This window comes from Pipistrellus kuhlii, unplaced genomic scaffold (genome assembly GCF_014108245.1).
Source record: "Pipistrellus kuhlii isolate mPipKuh1 unplaced genomic scaffold, mPipKuh1.p scaffold_m20_p_96, whole genome shotgun sequence".
NCBI classification, from domain to species: Eukaryota; Metazoa; Chordata; class Mammalia; order Chiroptera; family Vespertilionidae; genus Pipistrellus; species Pipistrellus kuhlii.
In genome coordinates, this window is record NW_023425602.1 from 350,993 (window position 1) to 369,192 (window position 18,200).

General features: G+C 43.6%; 1 protein-coding gene and 1 long non-coding RNA gene across 7 annotated transcripts in view; one reads left to right on the forward strand and one right to left on the reverse strand.

Moving 5' to 3' along the window:
* TRIM26 (tripartite motif containing 26) overlaps positions 1–18,200 on the reverse strand; it is a 76,438-nt gene that overhangs the window by 17,817 nt on the left and 40,421 nt on the right. For 4 of the 6 annotated variants that reach the window (XM_036428958.2, XM_036428957.2, XM_045578333.1 and 1 more), the window contains exon 1: positions 711–819. The exons of 1 other annotated variant lie outside the window; for it this stretch is intronic. The gene's annotated coding sequence lies outside the window, so the exon portion shown is untranslated. Of the gene's footprint in view, positions 1–710; positions 845–18,200 lie in introns of those variants that run through there. One more of the 6 variants, XM_045578331.1, reaches the window with a different exon arrangement.
* LOC123651948 lies at positions 2,351–16,356 on the forward strand. The gene is made up of 3 exons (XR_006740962.1): positions 2,351–2,363; positions 2,446–2,484; positions 14,795–16,356. It is a non-coding gene; the product is annotated as an uncharacterized LOC123651948 (long non-coding RNA).

Below are 18,200 nucleotides of genomic sequence, written 5' to 3' on the forward strand. Positions count from 1 at the left end.
CCTTGATATGATGTGATGAAATGCAACCTATGTAGGGAGTCCTCCCATGAGCCCAATCTTAGGGGAAAATAGCAGGCAAATTCAGTAGAGGAGCATCGTACAATACACATGACCAGTATTCCTCAAAACTGAGGTCGTCAGAAACAAGGAACGCCTGGGACACTGCCACCCCAGGGGGGCGTGAGGAGATGTGGGAGTAGGTGAGCTGGTGGGACCCTGGAGCAGAAGCAGGTAAAAACCAAGGAAACCTGCCTGCCCGCCGCTCAGCAGCAGCGCCCAGCGCCGGCGCCCAGGAACAGCCGGCCCGGCGAGGCGGCACGGCGCAAGGGCCCCGGCGCGGGCTGCGGCCAAAGTGAGCCCGAGGCCCCGCGCAGGCCTGAGCGCCGGCCGCCGTGGACTCGGCGGGGGCGGGAGCGCGGCCTCCGCGCCCACAGCCGCTCCCGCCGCGGCCGGACCCGCAGAGCCGGCAGCGATACGGACGCGCCGCGGCTCCAAGCACACGTGACTCAACCGGTCAATTCGGCTAAAAAGGAAAGAAAACATGACCCTGGTCACGGTGCGGGGCAGGCGGTCTGCTGGCTCCCGGCAGCCAGCCCAGGGCCGCTTCCTCCCGTCCGGCGAGAGCCGCTCGGCGCCCGCGGGGCCCGGGATGCGGGGGCCCCGGGCCGGGGAGGCGCCGGGCGCCGTTCTTCGAGCGACGTCCCACTCACCGGAGCCTCGCTCGGGCCGGAGCCTCGCTCGGGCCGTGTCCTCGTCGCCGGGGCCGGGCGGCCAGTTCCGGGTCGCAACCTTCCGCGAGCACAGCCCGACCGCGGCCGCCTCCACCCGCCCCTCCGCGCGCTCCGCCCAGATTTCCGCGTCCAGCGCCCGGATTGGCCCGCCCGGCCCGCCGGCCAATGGGAAAGCGGCCCGCGCGCCGCGGCGGGGCTGAGGGGCGGGGCGCCGGAGGAACGGAAACTGAAGCCCCTCCGTGAGCGTCGGGTGCCCGGCGGCTGCCCGCGCGCCCGGCGCCCGCGAGCTGGCCTCTGCCCTCACGTGGCTCAGCTCGCTCCGGGCGCGGGCGGGCGGGCGTCAGCCGGCACACACGGCAGGGGGCGGTCTGCAAAGACGAGCTGTTTCCGAGCCGGCGGCGATGAGGGAGGGCTTTACACAACACCCTCCAGCCGGCGCCAGCCGGTCCCCACCGGACCGACGGGAACACAGGCGCAGCGGCTGGGGGCTGAGCCGGTGAGGGGGCCGCTTCCCTCCGCGCTGCCTCCGGGACCGCCCGGCGCCGGGCACTGGCTCCCGGGCCCCGCCGCCCCGCCCAGGAAGCCCACGGCCGCCGGTGGCCCTGACCCGGGAACCGGCATTACGACCCCGTCTCCCCAGCCAGCTGGCGGCTCGCTGGGAAGGTTCTCGGTCAGCAAGTTCCTGCCGCTGAGGTTTGACGGAGCCCCCTGTGAGGGCACAGGTGGACCGCCTCCCGCGGGGTAAGGTAGCAGGTGTATGGGGAGGGGGTTGGACGGGGGAGCTCAGGTCCTACACCCTAAAATCTGCGCCCCCCCTCTTCCCCACAGGGGCGAAGGGATTTGAAGTGAATAATCAGTGTTATCGCCTGGTGGTAGACATTCAGAATATCTCCGGGCGGGATATTCAGAAGAAACCCACTCCCCTGCTTTACCTCCTGTCCAGCAGTGGTGTTAGGGACAGAAATAGAATATTGGGGAGCAGCTATACTTATACTAGCCACGCTCTGTCAGCTGCTTAAGGAATGTGGTCTCTTGTTCAAATTAAAAACTCAATTTGTATTTGGAGTCTAAAATCTGTAATAAGAAATGAAACCCCGCTGCCGAAACCACCTCTGGTGCCGAGAAATTCAAAGGTGGCAGGAGAAGAAGGGCTATCCACTCTCCCACAATAAGATTACTTAAAGTTTTGTTTAAAAAATTATAGAAGAACTCGCTGGGAAATGAAAAACTTGGCAAAGATAAGCTTAGGTGCTACTAATTACCTCGGAAATCGAAAAAGGAAAAAAGTTTAAGATCTGTCTTTATTAAGCATAAAAAGAAATTTGGTCAGATCTGTTACTGAAAACTTTCCCCCAAAGCAAGCAGGTTGTGGGGGAAGGGAGACACGTGATATGGACACCCACTCTCCCATATGTACTAATTTAAAGTCTCTTTTCTAGCCGAGACCGGTTTGGCTCAGTGGATAGAGCAGGTGTCGGCAACCTACGGCTCCAGAGCCGCGTGCGGCTCTTTTGAAGCTTTACCGCGGCTCCGACAACTTGCAAGCCCGTGTGAAAATGAAGGTAACGTCTTACAGCCCTGATGTGCTGACACTGTGCACTGAGGTTCAGGAGCAAAAATCCCATTAACCAGGTAAATTAAATATTTTAATTAGCTATTAATTTGCAAAAATATATTTTACATTGTTAAGTGAAAAAGTCCTTTTTTTCTCCAGATTGACAGCTAACTGCACAATCCGGTATATAGCATTAAGGTAAGAAACAATATATGCAGTGTTATATTTGTTTTAAATGTCGCAATGGTTTTGCGGCTCCCAGGTTTTTTTTTCTTTGGAAACGGGTCCAAGTGGCTCTTTATGTCTTAAAGGTTGCAGACCCCTGGGATAGAGCGTTGGCCTGCGGACTGAAAGGTCCCAGATTCAATTCCGGTCAAGGGCATGTACCGTGGTTGCGGGCATGTCCCCGGTAGGGGGTGTGCAAGAGGCAGCTGGTCGATGATTCTCTCTCATCGATGTTTCTAACTCTCCCTCTCTCTTTCTCTCTGTAAAAAATCAATAAAATATATTTAAAAAATAAAATTAAAAAAAATAAAGTCTCTTTTTTAACCATGAAAAAGTTTTTAAAAATTTAGAAATGGGTCTGGGATTTCTGTGCCCGCGTAAAGAGAGAAAGCTAGTTTGGAAAAAATGCACACACAATCCTGCTGGAAACCAAATCTTTTTCAGCTGGGAAAGAGATGTTGACAGGAAGCCAGGAAGGCTGGTCAACAACCTCAATTGCTTTAAACCTTTAGTTGAGATTATGTTAAGTTGAAGCAGCTGTTAAGCCTCAATAAAAGGGGATGGCAGGGCCAGAGCAGTGGTAGTTCTCCCACTAGAGTTGGACTACCGCCTGGCCCCCCAAATCGCCAAATTAAATTTCTTTAAGTCTCTTCATTTGTGTGCGGCCCTTCTCCAGAAGCTGAACCCTGAATTGGAACTCTTTCTACGCCGGCTGGGAAAGAGACTCCAATATCTGGCGCCTTCAACGCGGGACTTCTGGAGGAGAAGGTATTTTTTGCCTAGAGCGAAGGAGGAAAAATACACCGAGAAAAGGTGTGGAAAATTCACCAGAAAAAGGTGAGGGAAAATTCACCAGAAAAAGGTGAGGGAAGATTCACCAGAAAAAAGGTGAGGGAAATTCATCGCACTCAAAGCCCACGGCCAGCTACAGAGTCGCGAACTGTAAGCAGGGTGGGAACGTCTTTTTTCAGCCAGGCTAATGGGGAAGAATTAGGTTATAAATATTAAGTAAACTTTATTATAGAATTTTGGTTTGTATGCTTAAAGAATGTGGTTTCTTGTTCAAATTAAAATCTTAGTCTGTATTTGGAATTTAAAATCTGTAATAAGAAATGAGACTCCACTGCTGAAATCGCCTCTGGTGCGGAGAAATTCAAAGGTGGCAGGAGAGGGCAGAGCCATCTGCTCTCCGAAAATGAGATTACTTAATGCTTTGTTTAAAAGTTATAAAAGAACCTGCAAACTAGGTGTTATCTTGGCCAAATTGGGTGATAGTTATTACTTCAGAAAGCAAAAGAGAAAGAAAAAAATTTTTGAGATCTGTCTTTATCTATTAAGCATGAAAAAATGTGTGGCCAGATCTGTTGAAACTTCTCCCAAAGTAAGCTTGATGTGGGGGAAGGAAAGAGACACAAGGCAATCCTATAAGGAAGACCACTCTCTCAGTAAGCTAAGGAATGTGGTAACTTGCATTTGAATGGCTACAAACTTCCTCCAAATTCCTGTGGCAAAATTTTTGTGGAAGTTTGCTTACTTATAAAAATAAAAAAGTAAAGTTTAAATTTGCCTCATAAAAAATCTAGAGGACAGAATTGAAGCTCTTAATTATGTCTTGTATTTTTCTTAGAAATGTAAAGTGTCATTAATCTAGGTCATGCAATATATATTTGATTTGCCAGCTTTAAAAGTTCAAAGTGCAAATTAAAATTGGAAAAAATTATATAGTTGTGGTAATTAAAATACCTAAAGCATAACTTGTTTTTGAGAAAATAGAAAGTGTGTTTTCTCTAATAATTAGGAATTAAAATTAAGTTACTTATTATTGGTCTAATTAAAAAAGAGGATTAATTCTGTGATCTCAACCAAATATTTTCTATGCAAAAACTAGTCTAAATTTAATTGATATCTTAAGATAATAATAAAAGGTATTATAATATTTAAATCATATATGGATATAGATATTTGTTTGATGGTTTTTTCCACGTTAAAATTTCAAGGCCTTAACAGAGATGATTCTTGGAAAGCTCCAAGGGCCCGGAGAAATACAAGAAATTTATTCTCTTCTTAAATGATTTAAAACAGATTTAATAAACTTGAAATTGCATGGAAAGCCTTATCAAATAAAAATTAATAAATATAAATATTTTAGAAGGTTTATAGGTATGTATTGTTAATGGCAAAGGAAAGCAGTTAACTTTCCTGGCGCATGGTGAAGAAGACGGTACAGACGCCTGACACCTGAGAATGTCTTTCTTGCCATGTTAGCAGTAATCATCTGTACGGTAATATTACCTGGGACAAATGTGGAAGTGTTTAGGACTTATGTTCCTGACCCTTCATGGGTAAAAGCCCTTATGTGGGCTGATCCCTTGCCAATGTAGTCACCAATAATACTAAACACCTTGGTCATCCAGGAGGAAAATGGGTGGGGCAAGGAAGTATAATTACACAGGTGTTGCCACCCAGCTTCCTTTTTTGTATGACACAAAATCAAACCAATGCTTCTTTGTGTATAAAATTAAAGAGAGGTTTCTGGCTTGCACCAAAGTAGAGGAATATCACTACTTGCTCCTGGGAGAGGTGCAGAGAATGTAAGACCTTGTCTATACAAAAAGAAATTGACAGCCAGTTTAAATTTGAATTGCCATTGGCTTAGAACAAAGAATATCCTTGCATGGTATTCTACAATGTGATTTATAATTTTTGATATTTTACAACAGCATATTGTACAATTATTCCAAACAAAATTAAAAATCTAATTTTTGAATGTTTGGCAACAATTTAAAAGGATATGAAAGGATTTAATCCCTCCCGCTGTGTGGAAAGCCTCACTGGGAAGGTACTTGAGCATTCTATATTGGCCTTTCTTGCCTTATTTGCGAAGAGGGACCCTCTCGTCACAATAATTGCCCACAGCTGTTGCTTGAGTTTTCAGTTCATGCTGAGGTTAAAACCTCATGGTGGCTGGTACTATGGATCCGTCTCTCACACAATGGGGTGAGCTGGATCCTCCCTGGAGAAGAAACCTGGGTTCCCTAAGATCTGTGATCAATGCCGGGGCCCCGCCAGCAGGCGAGGGGATCCCAAGGCAGGTACTGGGCATGGAGGCCATAGGGGCATAGGCTACAAGGAGACAGAACTGAACCTCACATCACCCTGCTTGGCCCTGGAGGATGGCTGGTTAGCCAATGACGGGTAAGATTCCTCACGGGAGGGACAACCTAAGACAGGCACAGCCGCAGAGGGCCATCAGGAGAGGACCTGGGGGCCAACAGAGGTGGGGCACAGATCCTCACCCCCCCAACGCTGCAGAGGCTTGAACACTCGCCCTTTTGAGGGATGTCTCCTGCCCCATGGTTGCTTCACGCTTCCCATACCCAGCTCAGATTGGGACCCAGGCAACAAACAGATTTGGTCCAGCTCAGATTGAGACCCAGCTACAAACAAGAGACTTGGCACGGCTCTTATTGAGACCTAAGCAACAGAAAAGTGGCTGATGGCGACTGTCCTACATCTAAATCCAGCCTAAATCTATGAGTGCTCAGGGCTTTCTTAAGGATGCATATAATCCTTTCCATTAATATTTACAGAGTAAACTAAAAATGTTGTTAAAGTATTAAATTTGACAGTAAAATCGTCAAGTTTTCAAATTAATTTAAATTGGCTAAATGAAATGAGTTAATATTCAAGAAAATTTAATTGTACAACAGGCTGTTCCTAAAGTATTAACCAAAATTTCTATCGGTAGTCCATTTCATGGTAAAATTGTTTAACATACAATAAACCCTAAAGCAGTCATAGTTTTTGTACAAAAAATTAAAAGTTAAAAGTTATCAAAACAGCATTATAAAATTTTTCCAAAAGCCTACTAATAATTAAATAGAAAAAGGGGGATAGTGGAAAATACCATGTTAAAAAAAAAAATGTGTCCTGTAAGTAAATTACATCTAGAAAAATTTTTCTTCTTTTGAAAACCAATTTTTCAAAATCATTTGTAATGATAACAGTAAGACAGCCATGAAAAACACACATAGTACCAAAATAAGTCAAAGAAAAATTGTTTGGGCAAAAAATTAAAAGTATCCCAAGTAAAATTTATAGAAAAGATTCCTTTATTAATTTTGGTCGAGATATGTTTGTATATTTTCAGAAAACAACTCTAAGACCATGTGGATTCCTGCAACAGAGAAGAATTGACAGGAATACTCCAGCCATAAAGACAGGAGGAAAAACAGACCAGAGATGGAAGATGCTGACGACGCCTTGCCATATTAGCAGTCTGCAGATGTGCGTCACTGCAGGTCGTCCAGGACCAAACCAGAGGTCGGACCTGCATTGACACCATTTTTCCACCATCCGGATACCATTGCTGTCATGGACTCAGAACTGTTGGACATTAAAATTTGGACTCAAAAAACTGTGTGACACTGAATCTGGGATTCAAAAACTGTTGGCCCAGAAAGAAATGTACTGCAGACTGATTTCATTTGACTCTCAGCATAGCCATTGTTGCTTATTTCATTTTTTGTTTGTAGTCTACGTATGTAAAATTTTTTAGGGAAAGAAAACGGGGGAGATGCTGGAAACCAAATCTTTTTCAGCTGGGAAAGAGATGTTGACAGGAAGCCAGGAAGGCTGGTCAACAACCTCAATTGCTTTAAACCTTTAGTTGAGATTATGTTAAGTTGAAGCAGCTGTTAAGCCTCAATAAAAGGGGATGGCAGGGCCAGAGCAGTGGTAGTTCTCCCACTAGAGTTGGACTACCGCCTGGCCCCCCAAATCGCCAAATTAAATTTCTTTAAGTCTCTTCATTTGTGTGCGGCCCTTCTCCAGAAGCTGAACCCTGAATTGGAACTCTTTCTACGCCGGCTGGGAAAGAGACTCCAATACAATCTGACTTTGGATTTTATTTTATTTTTTTAATGTATTTTGTTGAATTTTTACAGAGAGGAAGGTAGAGAGAGAATTAGAAACATCGATGAGAGAGAATCATTGATCAGCTACCTCCTGCACCATCCCTACTGGGGATGTGCCGCAACCAAGGTACATGCCCTTGACTGGAATCGAACCTGGGACCTTTCAGTCTGCAGGCCAACACTCTATCCACTGAGCCAAACCGGTCTCAGCTGACTTTGGATTTTAATAAAGTCTTAAGCTGGACTTGACTCTTTATAAGGGCTACAGAAATGAAAAACCCGGAGAAAAAGATGGCAGCTGGAAGGACGGAGTGGAGAGGAAGTGAGTGAGGGTATGAAAGGACAGCGTGTGGATATGCATGGGGTGTGTGAGGGAGGGAGGGAATTCTCCCAGGAGCAGCAGGAGCTGGCAGACAGCCTCTCCTTGACAAGGAGAGACTGCCACCGCTGCGGGCACTCCCCCAACTGCAGGACTCCAGCACCAACCCCACGCCATCTTGAAGGGGAGAACGGCCTTTTTTAGGAACTCATCAACACCACAAACTGTGGTGTTGAATGGAACTGCCACTCAACCCAGCTCCTACTCCAGCCAATATCCTGCTACCCCAGCTGCAAACCCTCGGACCCTGGGACCTCCACCTCCAAAGACACACCTTTCAGCAGCTAAAACAACTCCGAGACCATGTGGATTTCTGCAACAGAGAGGAATTGACAGGACTGCTCCAGCCATAAAGACAAAAGAAACATCTTGAGAGATGGAAGACACTGACAACGCCTTGCCATACCAGCAGACAGCAGTTGTGCGTCACTGAAGGATGCCCAGGACCAAACCAGAGACAGTTGGACCTGCATCATCACCATTTGTCCACCAACCAGATCTGAAATAGCATGGCTGACATGTACACATAAGGAACTGTTTGACATTGAAATTGGGACTCAAAAGGACTGTTGGCCCAGAAAGGAACTCACTACAGACTGATTCATTTGCCTCTCAGCATAACCATTATGGTTTGTCTCATTTTCGGTTCTTTTAAGTGTTTTTCTTGTATCACATGACCTCACACATCTAGGGGAAATAGTGAACAAAATGAACTGATTAATAAAAACAGACCCATAGGACAGGGAAACATTGATCAGACTGTCAAACCTCAGAGGGAAGGTAGGGGAGGGTGGGGGAAAGGGGGAGAGATCAACCAAATGACTTGTGTGCACGCATATGAGCCTCATCAGTGGTCATGGACAACAGGGGGGGTGGGGACATACGTGGGGAGGGGTTTGGGATGAGAATGGGGGGATGAGGACAATTATGTGAGACCTTAATAAAATAAAATTTAAAAAAGAAAGAAATGAAAAATCCAAGATTGTTTTTTCCCTAAGAAAAATGGCAGATTTGAACCAAAAAGAAAAAATTCAGGCTAGGTTCAAGTTGTAACATGATTTGCATTTCCATAATAAAGAGTAGTTTTTAAAATGCTAATGAGGTATGTAAAAAAGTTAACTTTTAGACCTTCAAGAAAATCAGTAAATTGTTTGTTACAGCCAGGACCGGTTTGGCTCAATGGATAGAGCGTCGGCTTGGGAACTGAAGGATCCCGGGTTCGATTCCGGTCAAGGGCATGTACCTTGGTTGCGGGCATATCCCCAGTAGGGGGTGTGCAAGAGGCAGCTGATCAATGACTCTCATTGATGTTTCTAACTATCTCTCTCCCTTCCTCTCTGTATAAAATCAATAAAAAATATATTTTAAAAAAAAATTGTCTGTTACAAAAATTGCCAAAGAAAATGCTTTAAAATAATTAGAATTGGATTTGAATCTCAAAGAAATTGTTGAAAAATGTAAAGATCTAAAGCAGCACAGGAAGGCTCCCTTTGTTAATGGAGAGAGGTGGTCACCCTTCCCCCACCAGACAGGTAAACTGGTTTCCTCCAGGAGCCATCTTTAAGGAATGTGGAGCATTTGAAATCAGTCTTCTCAGGACAAAGAATATGTTCATTTGCATTTAAATGGCTACAAGTTTGCTAGCTGCCCTTCCCTGAGCAGAAAAAGTTATGGTCCTTTTAAAAAGTCAAGCAGGAGAACGAAGATGGCGACATAGGTAAACACACCTAATCTGCTACCGTGCATAACAATTCAAATATACAATTATAAAATAAAACATTTATTGCCCGAAACCCAAGGGAAATCTGGCTGAAAGGAAGCCCTACAACTAGACTGAGAAAGAGGAGAATTCAGGGCACAGCGCTGAAAAACTGAGGTGGAGGGCGCAGACGCGATACGGGCGGGCAGCGATCCCTGCTGGCAGAGGGCGTTGCTTTCTTCAACCAGAAGAGAGACAAGCTCCCGATCTCTCTGAAATCCAGTTTCTGGGAAGAGGCTAGACTGTCTGCCATTGGGTCGGAAAGTGAGGCTGGCTGGCTTGCAGAGTTTCGAGCAAGAATATTTGTTTGCTCTGCTGTGGTGCAAGACGTGGGGAGACGCTGAGACACGGATCGGAGAGGCAGGATCGGAGAGGCGGTTGACGATGCCCTGAGACTCCTCCTTAAGACTCTGCCCCTCACAACACACCCAAGCTCCAAGCAGCGGCTTTTGCATATGAATGGCCCTCTCAGTTGCAGTTTAACCTAGCAAAGGAGGAGAGGACTGTGGTTCATGCTGTAGCTCCTGCAGAGTGCAGTTGCTGAACCGCAACCATTGGAGATCCAGAAGCCAGTGTTCCTAGTGCTCAGTTTTAACCCCTCACACCCGTGAGTGACACATTCGAGAGGTGGCCTCAGCACCAAAGCCTATAGGAAGCTCAGCTTTTCCAATCACCTGAGGTGGTCGCTTTTGCTATATCCCTTTGTGGGCTGAGTGCAAAGTCTTGGTGTAATTAAGCCTATAGGTCACCGACAACACAAAGCCACTCCATCAAAACAGAGAAGCAGCCAAAATAAGACAGAAGCATGACACGAATGGGAGAGATGGAGGAGAGTAAACTACTGGATGACACACAGTTCAAAATCACATTTATAAGGTTACTCAATAATCTTCTAAAAACCTTTTAGAAACTTGATGAGACCTCCAAGAAGCTTAGTGAGACCTTCAAAGACCTTAATGAGAATACCAAAAATATGAGCCAAGACCGGTTTGGCTCAATGGATAGAGCGTCGGCTTAGGGACTGAAAGGTCCCGGGTTCAATCCCAGTCAAGGGCAGTTGAGGGCATATCCCCAGTGGGGGGTGTGCAGGAGGCAGCTGATCATTGACTCTATCTTATCGATGTTTCTAACGCTCTCCCTCTCTGTACAAAATCAATAAAATATATTTAAAAATAAATAAATAAAAATATGGAAATGGACCAGCCAGAAATTAAACATACCACAGTCTGAAATAAAGAATATATAGAAACTCAACTATAGATCAACATGCCCCAAGAATCAAACCAAAGATCTGGAATATAAGAAAGCAAAAATCACCCAACCAGAGAGGCAAAAAGAAAGAAGAATCCAAAAGTGTGAGGATAGTGTAAGGAGCCTCCGGGATGGCTTAAAGCATACCAACATCCGGATTTTTGGGGTCCCAAAGAAGAGAGCGAGCAGGATACTGAAGGCCTTCTGGAAGAAATAATGACAGAAAACTTTCCCTACCTGGTGAAAGAAATAGACCTATAAGTTTAGGAAGCGCACAGAACTCCAAACAAGAGGAATCCAAAGAGGACCACACCAAGACACATCATAATTACAGTTTGGCTCAGTGGATAGAGTGTTGGCCTGCAGACTGAAAGGTCCCAGGTTCAATTCTGATCAAGGGCATGTACCTTGATTGCCGGCACATCCCCAGTACAGAGTGTGCAAGAGTCAGCTGATTGATGTTTCTCTGTCATCAATGTTTCTAACTCTCTATCCTGCTCTCTTCCTCTCTGTAAAAAATCAATAAAATATATATTTAAAAAAATAAAAATAAAGTAAAATGCCAAGGGCAAAAGACAAAGAGAAAATCTTACAAGCAGCAAGAGAAAAACAGCTAGTTAACTACAAAGGAATACCCATACGACTGTCAGTTGATTTCTCAACAGAAACTATGCAGGCCAGAAGGGAATGGCAAAAAATATTCAAAATGATGAACAATAAGAACCTACAACCAAGATTACCCAGCAAAGCTATCATTCAGAATTGAAGGTCAGATAAAGAGCTTCACAGACAATAAAAAGTTAAAGGAGTTCATCACCACCAAACCAGGATTACATGAAATTTTAAAGGGTACTCTTTAAGAAGAGGAAGAAGAAAAGGTAAAGGTAAAAAAGTATGAACAACAAAAAGACATCAAATACATTCCTACCAACAAGTGAATCTAAAAATCAAGTGAATAAAAAATCTGAAGAACAAAATGGACTGGTGAATACAATAGAATCAGGGACATAGAAAGGGATTGGACTAACAATTTTCAGGGGTAAAGGGGTCTGAGAGGTGTGGAAAGAGATTGGACAAAAATCTTCCACCTATGGATGAAGACAGTGGCGGGGGTAAGGGCATGGGGTGGGGTTTGGAATCAGGTGGAGGGGAGCTATTGGGGGGTGGGAGAAGAGGAACACCTGTAATAATCTGAACAATAAAGACTTATTATGTTTTTAAAAATAAAAAATAAAATGATAGATGGGGAAAAAAAAAAAAGTCAAGCAGCTAGGCTGGGCCTGCTAATCTAATAAAGAGAATTGATTCTGTGATATCAACCAAATTTTTAATATAAAGACCAGATTAAATATAATAGATATCTTAAGATAATTATAAAAAGATATTATAATCTTTAAATCATATATAGATATATATTTTATGGGGTTTTTTCCAAGTTAAAATTTCAAGGCTTTAACCAAGAGATGATTCTTGGAAAATTCCAAGGGCCTGGAGTAATTCAAGGGATTCGTACTCTCTTAAAGGAAATATTTTTGAAATTAAACCAATTTAATATACTTGAAATTGCATGGAAAGTTTTATCAAATTATCAAATAAAAAATAAATATATTTTACTTATAAATGGTTTTTTTTAACATATTTTATTGATTTTTTACAGAGAGGAAGAGAGAGGGATAGAGAGTTAGAAACATCCATGAGAGAGAATCATCGATCAGCTGCCTCTTGCACCCCCCCTATGGGGGATGTGCCGGCAACCAAGGTACATGCCCCTGACCGGAATAAAACCTGGGACCTTTCAGTCCGCAGACCGACGCTCTATCTACTGAGCCAAACCGGTTTCGGCTTACTTATAAATGTTATTAAGGTTTTGGCCTCTAAGGAGGGCAAAATATTTCTTAAAATCCAACAGCAAAATTTTAAGACGAAATTTAAAATAAAAGACCATAGCCTGCCGGAGGTGGGGCAACATTTGCAGCTTATGAATCAGACATAAACATTTACTAAATTTGCTTTGCTTTGCCTTTTCAATAAAAAATACTTAAATTAAATATATTAGCTTTTTAAAACATAATCAAGGTCTCATATAAATTAAGTTAAATGAAAAGCCAATATTTTTATAAACAAATAAATTCTAATAAAGCCACCAGAAACAGCTAGTGAGATTTCTGTTTGTCTGCAATATAATTTTGACTATCTTTTAGATATTTTGGTTTGCTCTTCCCTTGTTTGCTGTGAGAATAAAAAACAAAAAACATCGTTTCTATCAAAGAACAGTTTAGAAAGCCACCATGATGGCCACATGGCTTGCCACTCCCATGAGGGCCGCCATCTTGAAACAGCAAAGGCTTCCTTTGAATAAGCAGATGTCTTTGTAAGCAATTTAATTAAGTCTTTTTTTTAAAAAAAAATATATTTTTATTGATTTTGTACAGAGAGGAAGGGAGAGAGATAGAGAGTTAGAAACATCGATAAGAGAGTCATCGATCAGCTGCCTCTTGCACACCCCCTACTGGGGATATGCCTGCAACCAAGGTACATGCCCTTGACCAGAATGGAACCCGGGTCCCTTCAGTCCCCAAGCTGACGGTCTATCCATTGAGTCAAACCGGTCTCTTCTAAGAAAGTTACTGAGACCTCCCATGATCTCTCTGTATATGCAAATTAACCAAAGGGGATTCTTTAAAATATAATTATAAATTTAATAAAAAGGAGAAATTTAAAAATTTTGAATTATCTTCCACTAATATTTACAGTGTAAACTAAAGATTGTTAAAGTATTAAATCTGACAGTAAAATAGTAGTCAATTTTATTGTAATGAGATTTTTTTTGTGATATGGCTATTCGGATGCCTGGCCCAGTGTTCAAGCAGCAGCCCCGTAGGTTGGTTGGTGTAAAGAAAAACAAAGATTTTAAAATAAAACTCTCTGTAGCCTGAAAATTATTTTGGAAGGAAAAAGAGAGGTTTCCTTCAAACATCTTAAGAATTGTAATTAAAAGTAAAGTCAAGCCGAAGCTGGTTTGGCCCCGTGGTAGAGCGTTGGTCTGCGGACTGAAAGGTCCCAGGTTCGATTCCAGTCAAGGGCAATGTACATTGGTTGCAGGCACATCCCCAGTGGGGGGTGTGCAGGAGGCAGCTGGGTGATGTTTCTCTCTCATCAACGTTTCTAGCTCTCTATCTCCCTTTAATCTAGGACAAGTGAAGTTAAAAAATAAGCTTTATTTCAGATTAATTTAAATTGGATAATTGAAATAAATGAATATTCATGAAAACTTAATTGCACTGGACAAAAAAACGGTTCCTGAAGTATTTACTAAAATTTTTATTGATGTTTTATCTCATGGTAAAATTGCCAGACATGCTATGAATTCAAAGTAGTAATATTTCTGTACAAAAAATTAAAATTAAAAGTTATCAAGGTTGCATTGCAAGATTTCCAAAAGCCTCCAATAATAAATAAAAAGAGGGGGCATAGCCAAAACTGGTTTGGCTCAGTGGAGAGAGCTTCAGCCTGTGGACTGAAGGTCCCAGGTTCAATTCCAGTCAAGGGCATGTACCTTTGTTGCGGGCACATCACCAGTAGGGGGTGTGCACGAGGCAGCTGATCGGTTTCTCTCTCATCGATGTTTCTAACTCTATCCCTCTCCCTTCCTGTCAATAAAAAAATCATATATATATATATATATATATATATATATATATATATATATATATATATATATTAAAAGGGGGCAAAATAGAATTATATCCTGTAAGAGAAATACTTTGTGAGTAAATTGCATCAAGAAAATTTTTACTTTGGAAAATTAATTTTCATTTGTAATGCTGATAGCAAGACATCCATGGAGAAATCACATGGTGTCAAAATAAGCCAAAGGAAAATTGTTTGGGCAGAAAATGAAAAGGGATCCCAAGTCTAATTTATAGAAAAAGATTCCTTTATTAACCTTTGGTGAAGAATATATTTGTGTATTTCCAGAAAAACCTCTCCAGGCCTGTGCGGCAGCGGATCCAGAGAGAGGCTAGCCAGACTGCTCCAGCCATGAGGATAGAAGGGGAGACAGCACAGAATGGAAGACAGTGAGGACACCTTGCCATGCTAGCAGTCAGCAGGTATGCGTCACTGCAGGTTGCTCAGGACCAAGCCATAGAAGGTCAAACCAAGGTGCATTGCCACCATTTGTCCACCATCCAGAACTGAAATATTGCTGACATGTACACATAAGGAACTGTTGGACATTGAAATTGGGACTCAAAACTGTTGGACATTGAATTGGGACTCAAGAAACTGCTGGCCCGGAAAGAAACTCACTACAGACTAATTCATTTGCCTCTCAGCATAACCACAATTGCTTGTCTCTTTGTTCTCATGTGTTGATTTCTAGTCTGCAGATGCAAGATGTTTTAAGGAAAAGAAACAGGAGAGATGTTGGAGGCCACCCATTGGCTTCTCTAGCAGAAAGAAGTGGACCAAGAACCCAGAAAGCTGGTCAACCTTGAGGCTCTGGCAAGGGTTAGAGCCAAGCACCCACTGTGTGGTGGAGACAAAGGGAGCTGGAGCAACTTCCACCTTTTAGTCTCATGTAAGTCCTCGCTGATGGGCTATCACCAGCTCTTACTGGAATTGCCTTCCTAAGGGCTATGGATGTACCCAGACCTCAGTAAAAAGGACAGCAAGGCCAGAGCAAAGCAGAGTCCTCTCTTAGGCTTCCACCTGGCCCCCAATTCTCAAATTATTTTCTTGTCGAGTCTCTTTCATTTGTGTGCGCCTCCTCTAAAACCCAAACCCTGAACCTGAACCCTGAGCCATGCAGGATGCGGGGGTACACTCGCAACTGGAGCCCAATGTGAGGGGGTCATATTCGCACAAATATAAGCAGCTGGCTCATGGTAGGGAGAGAGCAGATGTTTGTGGGTGACCTGTTCTCCCACGCCGCCGGCATTACGGAATAAACACTCATATAGGATTCAACTCTATCTCTGCTTAATTGGCTCCAGTAGGGACGGGCACGAGGACCGATGGATTATCTGGTCTCTGGCAGGAGGTGTTTGGACCTCACCCTATTCCACGGGACTCTGGCTGCTGGTCTCTGTTGGTCACATCAAAAAGTGAACCGATCCCTTGCCTTCCCAGCGACACTGACCTTTAGGCCACTTCACAACCCACATTCCCTTTCGGCTTAGACTACATTCCACCTGCTAAAACCATTCTCTTTTCCCTCTGGATTTTCCCAGGATCCAGACCTGCCCAGAGAGTTCCCCACCGAAAAAAGCCCACCTAAAGTTCTTTAAAACCTCTGACCTCCACCCCGGGGACTGGCACCCTTTGGGGCTCAGCCCTGGATTTCCGATGACATAATAAATTCATACTTCTTTACCCCTTTCAGCCTCATACTTTCCTCCTTCGGTGTTGTAGAAAAGGGTGTATTTAAAATGTTCCTTAAGAGGCTGAAACTGGTTTGGCTCAGTGGATAGAGCGTCAGCCTGCGGACTGAGGAGTCCCGGGTTCTATTCCGGTCAAGGGCATGTACATTGGTTGCGGGCACATCCCCAGTAGGGGGTTTGCAGGAGGCAGCTGGTTGATGTTTCTCTCTCATCGAGGTTTCTAACTCTATTCCTCTCCCTTCCTCTCTGTAAAAAATCAATAAAATATATATTTTTTAAATTAAAAAAAATGTTCCTTAAGAGGAAACTAATCCGTTTTCTCCCAATCTCTAAGAGGCACTTCCCTGGCCCACAGATCATGCTGTGCACCCTCCTGCATAGAGTTCCTCTCCTGCTTAAAATTCTCCCTCCCAGGCCACTGTAGAGAATGGAGGCCCTGCAGGGACTGAAGGGCTGTGGACCCTCTCGCACCTCCTCCTTCCCAGTGCTTCAGCCCTGCGTGGCTGCCCCTCCTCCTCAGCCACATCGAGAAGCCCGTCAGCCAGGACAGCGGACCAGGGAAAGGGAGACAGCTAACAGTAAACTAACAGCTTACAGCCACCTACCAAGTTGCAAAATCCTATCTTCCCTGACCAAGGACACTTTAAGAGTAAATGATTTACACTCCTCCTTCCCAGTGAGAGGGTAAATGCCTAAATCACCCCACTCAGGGAGACAGCAGAAGTCCAGTGAGAGCCCTTTGTGCCAGCCACACCCAAGGGCGGACCAAGTTAGGTTCTCCCATCATAGACACAGCTGACCAAGGTGCATGCCCTTGACCAGAATTGAACCTGGGACCTTTCAGTCTGCAGACAGACGCTCTATCCACTGAGCCAAACCGATTAGTGCTTATTTCTTCTTGTCTGATCCCTATGGCTAGCTCTTTTAGTACTATGTCAAACAGTCACGGTGACAGTGGGCATCCATTATTCCTGTTCTTAGGGGAAATGACTGTAGGTTTTGCCCATTGTGTATGATGTTCTCTGTATGTTTGTCACATATGGCTTTTATTATGTTGAGATATATTGCCAATTTGCTGAGAGTTTTTATCAAAAGAAGTGTTGGATTTTATCGAATGTTTTTGTGCATAAATTGATTTGATCATGTGATTTTTGTCTTCAAATCTATTGATGTGCTATATCACATTTATTGATTTATTGATTTGTGATACCAGCCTTGCTTTCAGGAATAAATCCCACTTGGTTGTGGAGTATGATCTTTTTATGTATTGCTGAATCTGATTTGCTGAAATTTTGTTGAGGATTATAGCATCTATGACCATCAGGGATATTGGTCTGTAAATCTCTTTTTTTGTGGGAGATTAGGATAATGCTGACCTCAATAACAGAACTTGTAAGTATTCCTTCCTCTTAAATTTGTTGGAATAGTTTGAGGAGGATAGGTGTTAATTCTCCTTTGAATGTTTGTAAACTCCCCTGTGAAGCTGCCCAGGCCCAGACTTTTGTTTGCTGACAGTTTTTTGGTGGGTTTTTGTTTTTTTGTGGGTTTTTTTTTTTTTTTTTGTGTGTGTGTGTGTGTGTGTGTGTGTGTGTGTGTGTGTGTGTTTTGTTACTGCTCCAATTTTATATGTAGTTATTGGCCTATTCAGATTTTGGGATTCTTGTTCATTGAGTTTTGTGTTGTTTTTTTTAATATATTTTATTGATTTTTCACAGAGAGGAAGAGAAAGGGATAGAGAGTTAAAAACATCAATGAGAGAGAATCATCGATCAGCTGCCTCTTGCACACCTCCTACTGGGGATGTGCCCGCAACCAAGGTACATGCCCTTGACCGTAATCGAACCCGGGACCTTTCAGTCTGCAGGCCAACGCTCTATCCACTGAGCCAAACTGGTCCCAGCTGTTCATTGAGTTTTAGAAGCTTGTATTTTCTAAGAATATGTCCATTTCATCAAAGTAATCCAGATGATTGGAATATAGTTGTTCATAGTATTTTCTTA